The sequence below is a fragment of the Sebastes fasciatus genome, chromosome 18, assembly GCF_043250625.1.
Source record: "Sebastes fasciatus isolate fSebFas1 chromosome 18, fSebFas1.pri, whole genome shotgun sequence".
NCBI lineage: Eukaryota > Metazoa > Chordata > Actinopteri > Perciformes > Sebastidae > Sebastes > Sebastes fasciatus.
The window spans coordinates 8,590,153-8,602,397 of NC_133812.1; the positions used below are offsets into that span (position 1 = coordinate 8,590,153).

The 12,245-nt window shown below is 40.8% G+C and overlaps 1 protein-coding gene across 2 annotated transcripts in view; it reads right to left on the minus strand.

The window, feature by feature from the left end:
• The window catches only part of nrxn3b (neurexin 3b), a 458,514-nt gene that overhangs the window by 132,799 nt on the left and 313,470 nt on the right, over positions 1 to 12,245 (minus strand). The gene's annotated exons all lie outside the window — the stretch shown is intronic.

Sequence of the window (12,245 nt, forward strand, 5' to 3'; positions counted from 1 at the left end):
CAGCTCTTTTTTTCCCCCTACGCATCTTTAGTCATCACAGCTATATTTTTCTTGAGTTGTGCTTTCGGTTCTGAACTAGTGGCGCGGAGCAGATTGAGATTCAACAAGACTACAGCCTTTGTTAAATACTGTATATCACCATGAGAGCACTGTCTGGGCTAAATATATCATCACAATGAAAATTGAATTTGCATGTAATTTTACTGAGGATCATCAACTTACTACTTCTTTAGTGAGCAGATTCTTTCATTTTCACTGTTAAGACGCTGCTCGAGTTATAAAGCTCTGCTGAAGCTCTGTTTGCATGTCTGCTCTCTGGGCAGGCCGTCATTCTCATGCTGAGAGTCTGATCTTTCATGAAGAGAACATAACAAAAGCTGACAAGCCAAGAAAGAGATGCGTCATCTCTGACATTTCATCCCAATTATCTGCCCATGTCAATCTTTTTTGGAAGTGCGATGAAAAGATGCCGAAATATTTCATCATTATCTGACTGTTCTATTCTGCAGACCATGTTTTAACTATTTTAATTTGTCACTTACACCAGTGGTTCCCAACCTGGGGTCCGGGTCCCCCTGAGGGCGCCAATGATCACAGGGGGATTTGTCTGCTCTGAGTTTGCCAAAACTTGATTTGCTCATGTATAACTAAAATCATACTGCCGCCTCACAGCAAGGGGGTCGCTGGTTCAAACCCGGCTTGGGGCACTTTTGTGTGGACTTTTGCATGTTCCCGTGTTAGCGTGGGTTTTCTAAACTAAAATTATAATAACATAATTACTGGATAATTTATATAAAAGTTTGGATACAAAACTATTTGAAAAGATATATTTTTGCTAATTAGTAGCAAAATCTAAGAAAATATTCAGTTTCATTTGCTCTCCTGCTTGACTCACTTGTATTAAATGGGCCGTCTAACCATAAATTCCATTTATTTAAGCACCATAACAAAAAATCTAATTTGGCACTAACACTATTAATGAAGTCATTACAAAAAAAAAGATAATTTGTATCTGTATTCACCTGGCGAATTCGTCAAGACGTCATCACTTTATTTATGTTGATGAAACTAACGAGTTCTATTCATTAAAGAAAGTCGACGTAACAAAGAAAATACAAATTTAATGCACTGAATTAAGCTATTCAAATTCAGGTTTTTGCTCGAGGATTTATAATTTGTTTTAGGGTGACGCGCTCAGCTTTTCTTAAATACAAGTAGGGGGGGCTTTTGGGAACCACTGGCTTATATCTTCATGAAAAACTGAGATCTTGTCATATATGTCACATATGCAAATCATCCTCTCCCACATCAAGTTATGACTCCCTCCTCTAATGGAGTGATAGAGTCTGACAGTTACATTTTTAAAATTGAATTGAAACTTCATCGAGTAGTGCTTCATCTCAGTTACATTATGGCATGATTTTATCTATTTGATTTTTTGTCTTTGCTTCATACAGCCTTCAAGTTAATTTCACAAATGCTAATGCCGGGTAATAAGCTGCACTACTTATGTCTAGAAGAATCATATTTCTGTTTCTCTTTAGTGGAGAATGTAGTCAGGCAGGAGCAGGGAATGACTCACGACGTATAGAGAGTATTCTCATATTTATGAATAAAAAGCATCTGGTTGGGGACAAAAGACACTCACAGATTTGAATTTCCTCTCTACACCTCCGCGCACATGTGCCATGTTGGCATATACAATAGAAGAAAGCAATATATCACCTTGATCATTACCCTCTCTCCCTTAAAGCTAAAGTGGACCATCCAGAAAGTAGTTATTCTCTTTATAGCGCAGTACAAGAGAGTTTGCATTTGATCCGCAATCTTGTTCAAATGGCCCATCGGGGTGCTCGGCCTTTCAACAGGGAATCATGCTGCAGATGGAGGCTCTCGCTTCGTGTGCGCGCCAGCCACAACGGCCGCCTCGGCAACCAGACTGCTTCTTCTTCCTCATTTGCATACATACACTCATGCATAAGCAAACAAGCCACCTGTACAGCTCACACATCACACAACCTGATCTTCTAGAGCAGAGCCACACCCGATGAGTCTGGAAACGCTGCGTCTTTCCTCTCCAAACTAGTCAACCAATAAGGATCTTGGGAGCGTGCGAGTCTCACGCTGACTCGGTAATGAACCCTCATCAGGATCAGGGCTAATTAGTGTTTTACATTCTGATTTCTCTGTGGTGTCTCTCTGTGACAAATGAAGTCTGCTCTGCCTGCCCCTGCACACGGGCAAATGGAGCGCAAAAACATCTTAATGTCACAGAAGAGTGGGGACACACAGGAAATGAGGATTAAAAACTCTTAACTCTATTAACCTCCTGATTCATAGCTGAAGACTAGCAGCCCAAAACAAGGCATTCTCCCTTTTATGTATGATGAATGGCAACTTAACCTGACATATTGATGGCTGTGCTGAATGCAAAACTTGGTAGAGATCACAGGTAGAGCTGCAATCGATTAATTTTCAACAATTAGAAACTATTTTGATAATTGATTAAGTAGTTTGAGTAATATTTTAAGAATTGATTCCAGCTTCTTAAATGTGAATATTTCCTGATTTCTTTACTCCTCTATGACGGTAAACTGAATATCTTTGAGTTGTGGACAAAACAAGACATTGGAGGATATCATCTTGGGCTTTGGGAAACAACAATTTCCACCATTTTCTGACATTTTATTGACCAAACAACTAATCGATTAATCAAGAAAATAAGCGACAATTTAATCAACAATGAAAATAATCGTTGGTTACAGGCAGCCCTAATTTTTTGGTAGGATTGCTGGTAACAATTATTTTCATTTTAAATTAATTTGTCCATTTTTTTTGATGAATCAATTGATTCATCAATTAACAAAATGTCAAAAAATAATAAACTAATTATCCAGAACCCAATGTGACTTAGTCAGTTCGCCTGTGTTGTCTCACCAATGGTTCAAAAACCCAATTATATTCAATTTACAATGTTATAAAACAGAGAAAAGAAGTAATTCCACATGAAATAGAAGCTGGAACCGGCAAATATTTGACATTTTTGTTTGATAAAAGATTTTAATTAGCCAATTGTCAAAACTGCTGTTTAATTTTCTGTCTATTGTGTTGTTTCATTAATTATTAGCATTTTGGAGAAAATAATTTAATATTTTCATACAGTATTACAAAGTAAAAGTGCATACGCTTGAAACACAATGAGAGTTCCTGTTGGTTACAAGTCAATGATTCACAAATTTGACCTTCTTCAGAGTTCTCATTGAAAGTCAGATAAAAGCTTATTTTGTTGTTAGCGTCCCTGAACTATGATTGTCAAGAGGAAGGCAAATCCATTGGGCCGCTCCCAAGGTCAATCCAATGTTTTCCAAGTTTCCTCCATTAAGTCTGTAATAACAGCTGAAGAGTGGTGTTTCAACATCCATGCACCCACATGCTCCAAACTTCTGCTCGTTTGAAGTGACTGGCTTTAAAAGGGGGATTGGCAGAGGACGAAGAGTGTTGCCGGGTACTTGGAGCATCACAGCATGGCACAGGAGACACACGACGCACTCCCCGGTGAAAACATGACGGCGACAACAATATCGACAGCAATACAGCAAACAGCATTTGAAGCTGTCTTTCAAATCGGCTTTGCTTCTCCTCACCAAACTGCGAACGCATGAGTGTGTGTTTGGAGAGCTGTTGTTTTATCTGCTACTCAGCGGTTCACATGGGCCACTGCTGTTAATCCTTTGTGCTTCCAAGTCCGAGGCATTGAGCTGCATCATTTCTAGCACAGACATCAACCCATTATTTTTTAAAACATGCCACTCATCCATACTTGGACTAATAGAATAACAGTCAAAAATCTAAAGCCGGACTAGCAGCCCCTAGAGGCTGCAATGTTTGTTACAACTCACAATACAAAAGCGTTAGACGGCGCAAAAAACACACTTTCGCTTCTCTTACACCCTCATTATTAAGTAGTGGGATCAATATGTAAAATCTGTACTGAGGATGGAGCTAGAGGAAAGGCAGTAGGGTAATTAGTATCCCCTTGGGAATACAATTTTCATAGCAATTTGCCGGTTTCATAACAAAATATCTAATGTGCAACGCTGACCTTTTTGGCCCGACGGTAACACTAGACAACACCTCACGGAGTGTCCAAAGTGATAAGGTTGAAGCAGCTATGATCGATATTTTTCTATAATAACAATGCTTTACATGACAATGTGAATACAGTGTAATAATGTGAAAGTGGTCGCTTGTAGTAGGCAATTATCACACAAATCTGCAGCAAATCAGCACTACGGAGCTTTATAGAGAGTTTCAGCTCACTGATAAGCTGTCTGTCCTACAACTTTGCTGTTTTGTTCACTCTCACTGCTCTCATAGTGCCGTTTTCAGTCGCAGCAGGAAGCTGTTTTAAGTGAAAAATCTCCAAAACCCCACTGTGCACACTACCTGTTCAGCACCAAACAGTAGACTGACAGAGTTAGCGACTAACTGGTGAACATAATGGGGCATTTAGCAGCTGGACGGATGGATATTTCCCTCAGGAGTTGGTAAAGACCAAAAACCGAGCTTAAAGAGAGTGAATATTGGACTTACATTCACCAGGTGGCCAAAAACACTACTCCGGTCTCACAGGAAGAAGTATAAATAGCACGACATTACACCGACATTCCGTGTGTGTCATGAGGATGCATTTTAAGCTTTTTGCGTGTCATTTGTACACCACACAACAAAACTATGGCAGCGTCCGCAGTTAGTTGAGGCAACAAAACCACCTACCAGTATTTATGTTTAGGAAAAACATCACAAAAAAAAGTGACAAAAAATGGCATATTTACACGGAGGCATTTACATTGCAGTCAGTACAGACTATATGGAGTAGAAATGACACGCCAAAAGCAAGACAGGCGTTTTCATTGCACGCTAAATGCCTGGTGCATTATCGTGGCATTCAGACGCCTTTTTGTGCCAACAGGAAGCAATTACAATACAATTCAATCATATAGCCTTTTTTCCAGTAATGCAATGATGCAGTGCGTGAGTGGTGACTGTATATTTCCCACTATTGTGCCAAGGAGGCAGACTATTTGACATTTTCACATCCAGAATAGAAAAGCTCCTCACTGGAGGGCAATGCCACAAGAGATGCATAAATGCTTTTACCTCTCCAAAGCCATCGCAGCACAAATGTGAAAGGGAATGACCTGAGATATATCTTATCATAGACCAAAGTCTTAGTAAAGGACAAAGTTCAAGGGTCACTAAATCATTAGGAAATGTCAAGGCCAAATTGAATCTCAATCCAGTGGTTGTTGAGATGGCTTGCTCTGGACAAAAATGGCCAAACGGATGAATATTCCAACCAAGTAATCAAAAGCAAATCAGAAACATCAATGCTATGTTGAGCTTGAAGGTTCTTTCTTAATGTTGAAATGACATTTGACAAATAAAAAAATTCTTGTGGTATGATATGGTTGGGCCATTTTTGATGGTCCAATCCCCTAAACAGGGGTGACATGAGATAGAGCAATCAAGGAGACAATTTAAATGCTTTACAACTACAAATTTGATGTAGTCTGACTTAGACCGTTGTGTTTTGGGCCAACTCACATCTGCTCTGACATGACTAAGACAAACTTGAAAGCCACCCGTGGCGAAACGCAAACATGCACACGGTCCTCTCCTCCCACACACACACATACAGTAGACCCAAACCCTGCCCATGGTTAAAGTGCAGTAATCCATCCGTTGCACTGCGCTGCAGACTAACACGCTTAATAATGAATGAATCATAAAATCAAAACTGACAAGCAGCAATTGAAACGTGGCCGTTTGTTTGAAAGATTAAAAATGCAGTAAGACCCGTATAATTTATGAATGAACCCTGAAACCTAAATTGGATGGGCAACAGCGCAGGGTGAGCTGAGCTCGAGTGAGCCAAACCAAAACATACAAATGCACAAGATGCCAACAGAGAGACCGGCAAAAGATTAAACACATAAAGACGCACACAATTGGAACATTTCTGTTTGAAATGAACATAAGCAGTCGTCAACTTCAATCTGTACTTGACCATTGTGAAGCTATTTCACAAATGCTGCTGGAGTCTATTAAAAATGAATGACTAAACCGCACAAATCTCATCTCTATTTTTGTTTTCATACAAGACGCGAATCAAGATGAGATCCACATCCCGGTGTGTTCCCTTGGGTGCGACACACTGGGAACAATACAATCCCCGAAGACCTAGTTTCTACAGAACAGACAATTATAGTGCGCATACAGATTTCCGTCTCACCTTTTATTTGTCACAAATAAAGATCTGTGTCAGGGATTAGGCTTTTATTGGAAAAGAGTTCTGCGCGGCAACATTCATCAGGTATTGAAGTTACGGCGTACATTTTTAGAGTGTCTTTGGAGAGGAGATTCAGATGGTTTACTATGCCACCTGAAGTCTTTAAAAAGAAATGAAGGCAATGATAAAATACTGAACAAAACAAATGATGGTTAATGTCGGTGGCTTCTCAAAGCACTGAAGAAAAGCAGTAACATTCTGGTATTTTAGAGCAGTGGTTCCCAACCTTTCCCCTTAGGGGACGCTTTTCTATCATTGAGTAAACTGACAACCCCTGACTAAGTGACATATTTATGGATATTTCATACTCAGAACAGAACAACTGATAAAACGTACAATTAAACCAAATAATGAACACAATAACTGCAGGTTGTTTGTATAAAACGAGCAATTTGGATGAATTTTGAGCAGATTATTTCATGTGAATGTTGCATGACAGATGAGTTTTCCCTTTTATTTGTAGGGACTTTTAATACAATTCTCTGTATTGTGTATTTTTCTTTACATTTTTTAACAATCATGTATACTTAATAGGCTTCTTTTTTTGACAATTCAGTGTTTTCTTCTCCCGGACGCCTGGCCTTTGTTCTATTAGCTCTTTGGTTGTTTTAACTGTGTACTTTTCTATTGCAGACGAGGCTGTTTATCAGAGAGGGAAGGCTCTGTGAATATAGATTATGTTCAGGTCTTCACCGTGCCCTTTTCCTGTGAGATTTGTTTTAAATGTATATTTTAAATAATAATACAACCTTTAAAATTTCATTTAGTTTTCTTTACAGAAATGAATAAAATACTGAGATATGGGCCAACAGTATATCTTTGTCTGGACGGCAGAGGGTTAGCCCTACAAACGCAAAAGTCTGTCACTGAATGACTGAGTGATGAGGTTACAGGATTGGTCGGTCGAGTGTTGAAGTTTCCTCCTTGGCCCTTGCTCTTTCAAAATGGAATGGCGAGGAACAGTCATTTATGCAAATGAACCCGTCCAGGGCGACATGTCCGGCTCACAAAACTTGAGCCAAGCTGTCAAACTAGGCCCTCTAGTTCTAAAGTGAAACAAGATTCAGCAGTGGCAAAGCATATTTCTCAATTAAAATGTTTTTTTTGATGGATTGCTTAGAGACGGAATAAGAGAAATGCTTGAATGGCCAGTTGAGTGAAGCAGCGTGTCCCCTAGTGTCCTCGCCGGACCTGGTGGTCATATACCGCTGGATTTAACATTATAGACATGACCACTGACTATTTGAATAACAATTTAGCCACAAATTCACAGACTGACCGTACACTGTCCAGCCATATACTCGGTTTTGATCGAGTCTTGCTAAAAAAAAGTTGTCGTACAACCCTTAAAATCAAGAAGGCATCGCCGGATGGGAGCAAGAGAAAACAGCATTTCCCTGCAGGGACCAATGAACTTACCACTCACACAAAAAATCTTCCTTGGTGGGAAACAGCTGCATCCTCCAGGATCAGCAGCATGTGACATCTGCCAGCCACGCAGCAAGCAACGACTGAGTGCCACGCAGCTATACGGGGGGTTTAACAATCGTAGAATAGGATGTAATTTAAAGTTCTTTTGATATGAGCTTCCACAATGGCTGTCTTTTGCAACTGACTTTCCACACAGTCAATCTGGCACCACTCTGGACACACCGGCCGAGCTCAGCACAAAGGCACCTATAGATATTACTAGCAATAGCAGATGCAAATTGATTTGCTCTGCCTTGGCAAAAAAAGGAATAAACTGCCTCAAGAGGGAGGCTATCTCCATTTTTGTGCATCAAAGCTATCAAACAGAGCTCTAAGTGTACCCTTGTGAAAACAAAGCCCCCCCAAAGAGTAGATAACTGTTCTCAATGGGGTTGCACTGATTCGGCCCAGTCCTCGCTTCAGTACAATCTCTCATCCAGCACTCTGTATATGAATAGAAAAAGGCACAAAAACAAATCTGCTTTTCTCTAATCCCTTACCGTAACATTTCACAACACAGTTCACATTACCTGTTTTAAATTTATCACGTGCCAGGTTTAAAGCTGGAAAAAAACTCTTCTCGAGTGAAACCTATGAAAATCCTGTCAGCACTGTAGTTATTTCACTGGCAAACACAGATCTCATGATATCACACCCTGCACCTACACCTCGTCAAGCATTTACCCAACACGGAGATAAGTGACAAGGCGATATTATCATGTGGCATTTTGTGTGATGGGATGTCTCTGAAGGTATCCCACTAAAAGGTCCCTGAGATAAATATACACTCTTGGAAACAGTAGAGTCAGCACATCCCCGCAAATTATGGCCTTATGAATAACCAGAGAGTTAAATCAACAGTTCTCTGACACAAAAATTCAACACTACAACCTTCACCTAGGTAGTATTTATGCAAACTAATTTAGTTGGATTGCATAACAGTGTACAGGTATGAGAGTTAGATTAGAGCATTGGTACCACTTATATCTGGAGTCAGCAGCCACTTAGTTTATTTCAGCATCAAGAATGGAAATAGGGGTTGTATTTGAAACCACCTACGTACTACTGACGAAGCTAGTCTGAATGTACTACCACAGAAGCCCTAAACGGACATGATTTAAAAAAAAATCTTAATACCGTTATTTTGAGATCACAAGTTAATGATGACATTAACTTGAGAAAAAAAGCTTTGTTATCTTGAAATAACGAGATAATTAACTTGTTGTTTTTTTATTACTTATAATGTTTGGGTCAAATTAGCCAACGGTAAATGCATCCATAAAGCCCAGATTGAGCAGCATGATGTACAGATCCACGGCTGACAGTGATGGACTTGGTGAAGTAAGCCGAAGGATTTTGTGTCTGTAGTCAGAGATGTCTTCAACTCAAATATATCAGTCATTGTAAGGAATTATTCTTTTTTTTTCTTCTCTATTGAACGGACATATGATGAGAGGGATATCGATCTTCTCATCTAACTCTCCGCAATAAAGTGAATACACACATTTTCCTTCAACTGTGTGTACAGTATATTGTAATCAGCACATCTATGTTTTTTTTGAAGATTCTGCCCTTCACAGGTGAAAATTCTCTTGAGTCTTAGCAAAGGCATGTACAAATACAAGCAGACACACACGACAAAACCTCTCACCCGACTGATCTCCCTCTTTCTCCTGCTCCTGTTCCACATTAACCTTCTGCAGCCATTTCAGGGTAGAGTACACATCTATTCCGTCTCCCACATGGCACTGCCTGAGCCACTGTCCTCAAGGTGATCCAGGCTCAAAGGATCAGCACGTATAAACACACAGGGTCACATACGCTCTCACACATGCACAAACACACAGTGGAGTCCCTCCATCGAAGGAGAAGGAGCGCTAAACTTTGACACCTAAAAGGATCAAACTGTAACACTCGGGGGAGCTCAGACGACTCAGACGACTTGACACAATATGGCTTTGCATTTAAAAAATCGTGAAGTGTACAGACGTACTACACAGATTCTGCTTTAGCTTCACTTTATAAATCCTTAGAGAGGCTGCGTTATTTGATGTAAGACAGAGGGAGGAGAGGGCTTGTGGAATTGGCACTACTTTACAGCAGAATGGGAGTTTGATTGCTCTATTTCACGAAGCCTGATGATGCCTTTTTCCATTTCTCAACATTTTAATCCCCATCTTAATGCACTCGGGCAAATTGGTTCCAATGAATACACACTGGTTTGCCAGGATGACGATAAACTGGTACAACCACACTAGATTGCAAAGAAATGGTAATAGAGAACACTTCAACCTTGAAAACTGACACTAAAAATACCCATATACAGCATTTTACAGTTTTCTGTGGAAGGCTTGTTTGTATTCTAGGTACAGTAAGAGTCAGGCACAGAGCCAATCTGCCCCCCTGCCACTTCCAGGGCTTCGTCAAAACAGTTCTGGCCAAGCGATTTACAGGCAATATATGAAATATGGATCATGCCTCGTTGAGGGACACGGTGCCCGGGGATTTTGTGCTATGTGTGTGATACATGTGACGGCTGAGTGGGTGAGAGACAGAAATGATTGCTTATGGGATGGTGTAGGAATGAGAAACCATCACAGCGGTGATATGTTCATGTTGCCTGTGCTTATCTGCGCACTCACATGCTGAGTATGGATAGTATAGAATGTGCACGCACAAGCACGTGTTCTCTCAGACATGCATAAACAAGTGTATGGCTTTAGTATTTTGTTCGGAGCAACAACAGCACTGCATCCAACAAGTCTTCTCACCGATACGAGAACATAGGTTGTTTGTCAGTTCCTTCAAATTACGAGTATGGCCGCTACAAAACGGATTCACATGAGCTTTTTCTGTGCCGCCACCTCTATGGTTAGGGTCTGGTTAAGTAAAGGCAACTAAAATGACTTGGTTATGGTTCGGGAAAGAACACGTTCATGGGTAACTAATGTTAACTGTGGTAGCAAGGTGATCTCCAGTGTCAAAGTTTGTTGACTCAACTATAAATCTCAACCTCGTCCCTAGTGGTACATGTCAACAGGTGCGTTTTTGGACGCAAGGGGTCACGCCGCTTCCCAGCGTTGGACGCTTGATGGGCTGCCACTATGCACAAGACACCTGATTGGACGAACGCTTTCACTATTGAGCTGTCTGCCTCCGGCTTTCAAACCGGACCAACATGTTGTTACGAAAATAGTTCACCTAAATGTGTTTCTGAAAACATTTGAGGCGAGAAATGAGCCATACATTTGGTGAATCTGTCTTCATTTTAGATCTACAACGGATAGTTTCAAATGATTTTCGAGAGTTTCCAGAGGCAAAGAGTGGTGTTTGGATGCCCCTGATTTGCATAAAGTAGCCTATCCCTCAACTTTATGCAGATGAAGAGCGGCCAACATGGCGCTCCGTCTCTCAAAATGCAACACTACGCTAACAGAATGCATTGCACGGCTACTTACATAGACAATGAATGGGAAGCGTGGAAATGACGGATCCTGACACGTACCACATGCATTGATGCATTGTAACAACATCACGCTACAACATTTGCTGCTTGGACAGGACAGTAAAGACATTCACGACGGCTCAAGTAGGTCAAGGGGCCGCTTGTCAGGAGAGTGCAAGTGTTCAAGTGGTTGAACAAACTGTTAATGCTTCTCTCATTTTTCTGGTGAGGAAAGTTTCCAAAGAACGCAAGGGGCTGTGTTGGTTTTGGTGTGTTGCTACAGGTAACCTGTGAGAGGATGAAATACCAACCATTAAATCTACTTAAAAAATTCACATATTAAGACACTGCACAGCAATTCATATTGTCTGTGGCAGGATTTTAAAACTCTAAGAAGCTCTCACAGCTTCATCACCTCTTTGTCGACGCTTGCAAGGTAAGCAGTAGACTTAATACATAGCTAGAACACACATGCTGACTGGACCATGATCCTCAAACATTGAGTCTGGGTCAACCTTTTGACAGGTGACACCTTCTTTTTATGCTGGAACCCTCTAATCCAGCGCAACCCGCTTGACAACAAAATGGAACAGCTATTACCGATTGAAAGGCAGCCTTGTAGTTGATTGTGTGACTAAATCGCAGATAACAAAGAGAGAGAATAAAGAAAGCCCAACAGCTGCACAACACTCGAACGAGGAAGAGTCAGAAATTCCATTCAACACCTCCTCTTGAATCCATCATGTTGTTGTCCAAGATTCTGCACATGCTCAACTCTACTTGTAAGCAAAACAACAATACAGAGCGGTCTAGTTGGAAAACAGCATCATTGTGCGTTCAAGTGCGGCACAGAGTGACTATTCAACAGCAACCCCCACGCCTCTGCTATCGTTCAAAACCTCAATTTTGCTTGTTTTTGACAAAAGCAACATGGGAACAGCTACAAAGCTCTTGAATCGCTCGCACCTGCCACTCAGC